Source organism: Austrofundulus limnaeus, unplaced genomic scaffold, assembly GCF_001266775.1.
Source record: "Austrofundulus limnaeus strain Quisiro unplaced genomic scaffold, Austrofundulus_limnaeus-1.0 Scaffold844, whole genome shotgun sequence".
In the NCBI taxonomy this organism is placed as follows: domain Eukaryota; kingdom Metazoa; phylum Chordata; class Actinopteri; order Cyprinodontiformes; family Rivulidae; genus Austrofundulus; species Austrofundulus limnaeus.
Window position 1 is genome coordinate 133,904 of NW_013953246.1, and position 3,587 is coordinate 137,490.

At 38.4% G+C, this 3,587-nt stretch overlaps 1 long non-coding RNA gene across 1 annotated transcript; it reads right to left on the reverse strand.

Annotated features, from left to right (window-relative positions):
- Positions 1–195: 195 nt before the first annotated feature.
- LOC106532872 (uncharacterized) lies at positions 196–1,400 on the reverse strand. Its single transcript, XR_001312163.1, has 3 exons — positions 1,120–1,400; positions 569–710; positions 196–446 (listed from the first exon to the last, which is right to left on the reverse strand). It is a non-coding gene; the product is annotated as an uncharacterized LOC106532872 (long non-coding RNA).
- Between the last annotated feature and the right edge of the window lie 2,187 nt (positions 1,401–3,587).

The following is a 3,587-nucleotide window of genomic DNA, read 5'->3' on the forward strand; positions in this document are numbered from 1 at the left end:
TATATATATATATGTGTGTAACACAGCTTGCAGGGTATTTTTCATCAGTTCTGTGTGCAAACACAAGTTAATAAAGGTTCTTCGTATCCCCATAAAATGATGGATAAGTTTTTTCTCTGTGTTTTGTTGTCTTACAGCCTGGAGTTTACATAGATTTTTTTTATTCTATTATAAGTAATTAGACGACATAAAAATACCATAAGGTTAAAAAGGGAAATCATGTTTTCCTTTAATAAAAAACAAACAAACAAACAATTAAATAAATACATACACTTAAAAGTGTTTTATGCTTATGTATTACTCCGTTCTTCTTTGATTTAAAGCCACGTTTATCTTCTGCAGCCACAAAGTTTAGCTCCGTGGGTCAGCAAGTACTTCAGTGTATCTGTTCTGATAGCTATCAACACCAGTTTAACACCTCTCAGTAGAAGCCCAAGGATCTTTCTCTACAGGTCAGAGACAAAAACAAAAGTATAGATCAAGGTTGGTTTAATGAATATCCCGGAACCCTGAGCATCCCACAAAGCTCTTTAAAGTACATTATTAGGAAATGAAAAGATTATTCCACCTTAGTTAACATGAGAGGGTTGTCCACCAAAACTCACTGAGAAGGTGAGGTAGACCAGAGAAACATCCAGGAGGCCAAAGGAGCCGGAGAACTCTTCTGCAGAGTTGGGAGGATCTGTCCACTGAAGCTGTTCAGAGCTGGGCTTCATGAAAGAGTGACAGAAAAAAGCCATTGATTAAATATTTGTAGTGAATTCCATTAAATATAGGTTGAAAAAAATGTACATCAAGGTATTCTCTTATTTGTTTTACACGACATCCCTACTTCATTAGAAATAAGGTTGTAAGACTTAACAAAATCAGCTCATAATAGAGATGCTTTAGTCACATGCATGACAGTGTGAACTGAAATGAAAATGACTGGGAACCAAGCTTAATGCTTCAGTCTGTTTTAGAAAACTTAAATCTGTGAACTCCTCTTCTTTTTAAAGTTTCCTTTTTTTTGTTTGATCTGAATGACTTCCTTTATCCTCCTCTAGAAGAGTGTGGTTTATCCTTGAGATGCAGCTGTGACCTGACGCCTCTCCATTGTTACATGATGGAGTTACTCACAGTAAAAAGTTTGAAACTTTTCTCCGTGTTTTTTTTTTTTTTCATTATTTTCTTTTAGGTCTTGCAACTCCTTAATTTGTTTCCTGGGCAGAGATTGGCAGCAGCTGCAGCAGATCCTGCTGATGAGCACCAGGGCTTTATAAGGTTCTTCTGACAGTCTGGTCGATTCTGGAGCACCATATGGCTTCTGGTAAAGATCCCTGCTGCTCAGTTAATTCTTATTTTCTATGTTTTTGTAATTCTGTTTCCCTGTGTGCAGAGCTACCTGACATTTAACATCTTCAAAGTGGTAGTTATATTATTAAAAATAAATCCCAAATGTATTTAAATTCTAGATTGTAAGACGACTAATTGAGAAAAACAAAGTGCTGGCTACTTTTTGTATGTAGTTGTAGTAGAGCACTTGAATCAAACACAAGTTACAGACTTATTTTGAAAGAAACAATGTATACTGTTGATGATCTGATCAGATAATTTTATTAATAAATGTTTTCCAGTGTTTTGGAGCTGATGCAGAGATTTTGAGACCAAATACACATTGGTATAATTCTTCAGGGAAAGGTAACTTTTTTTCACTTCAGTAGAAAACAAAACCAAATATTAGTTTATTTAGTTTATTTATTTCTTCATCATCAGTGACTTTTTTAAGTGGAGAGAAAATAGAGATAGAGAGAAGTAATTAGAAAGATAAAAAGATTGAAATGGCGATAAGAAGTCTATTAAATATACACCAACAAAACACAGGACCACACACCCAACATCTGTCCGCTCACCTGAAAAATAAATGGATAAATACATGGAGGGCATATAAAAAAATATACACATACCCATACATATATAAAGATATACATACATACATGCCTACATTCATAAATATTGTCAGTATATACACACAGACATATATACACACTCAGTGACCAGTCAGAACCCCCGGATCAGAGCACCTGTCTGTGAGCAGTTGTGAACACGCGTGTATTTACAAGATTTCTCCAATGGAATATTTAATAGTGACTGTGGAGGACCGAGACCCAACCCCCAAGACACGAGGCAGACATAGGGAAGACCAGAGCCCAAGGGTCCGAGAGGGATCCCGAGCGCAGAGCCCCAAGGGGCACCCGCACGGGAAGATCGGCCCACCCACCCCCCAGATCAGACCATAGGGGAGAACTGGGAGAGTCCCCCCAGCGACCACATGCACAGCCCCCGGGGCCAGCAGCGACAAACTCATGGGCCCCACCGGCACCCACCATACCAGAGCAGATCCAGGAAAGGGACTGGGCGCTGGGGTGTGTGCCGGCCTGGCCTGGTGACAGCCTGCTGGGGCTCGGGACCTCTGGACCTGTCGGGCTTTGGCCCGGATGGGGTGCGCCCTGGGGGCCCGGACCTCTGTGCCCTTTCCTGGATCTGCTCTGGTGTGGAGGGAAAGATAATTTAATTGTCTTGAAAAGTAATTCTCATGATCAAAACTTTTTTTTTAAACTGGGGTGTTTAAACTGTTAGCGTTAAGTCACATATTTGTGAATAGGAAATCCTGATATAAAAAAATCAAGTAGATGATTTTTGTTTTCTAAAAAGCTGTTTTGTTTTGAAGAGGTTAATTGTTGACATAAACAATATTCTTTTGCTGTTGTTTTTCACAGAAGACTCTTCAACTCATACTAATGTCAAAATGCACAGGTCTGAGAAGAGGAGCTTTATTCCTTTAGAGGAAGATCCTGCTGATGTACACTCAGACTGTAGGAATTAGTTAACCAAGTTGTCAACAATTTCCATTAAACTGAGTTGAGTAAAATTAAAGGCATTTTCACATTTACATTTAAAGAAACGGAGTAAAGTGATTTTACAGGAGTGCTCGTGTCCCCCTGCGCCTCAGCTCAACTTTTGAAAGTTGAGCGTCAAAAAAAAAAAAAAAGAAGAAAATAAAGCTTTTTTGACAAATAACTCCAGTTATCACCTGGAACTTATAGCTGCAGCAAATACAGCTAAAAAAAATAGCTACTTCATGCCTAACATAAGGTGCTGACATAGTAAAGTCATTTATTTTATTAAAATAAAAATAAATTGGTTTAATTCAGAGTTGTCCATGTAAACAACAGTCTGCGTAGAAATGACAATAACAAGCCATGTGATGGCCACAACGTAATTATTGCATGCACACACGTCATCTTGTGGCCATGTGAAATTATTTTTAATCCATGTCACTGGACAGGCTCCGTAGTTTTGAGTGTACATGCAGATTTCTTGTCAACCTTTACTGAGGAACTAAAACTAACGTAACTAGAGTAAATATTATTTGTCATCACTGATTTTCATGCTATGAGATGTCTGTCAGTGAGAATCAATACATCTGTGTAAATGCATACATATTTGAGCTTAAATTGATTTCTCACAGAGTAACAGGGAGTGTTGAGAAGAGCACTGATTCTGCCTGGCATGTGTCGAATAGTGACTGAGCCACAGGCTGATAC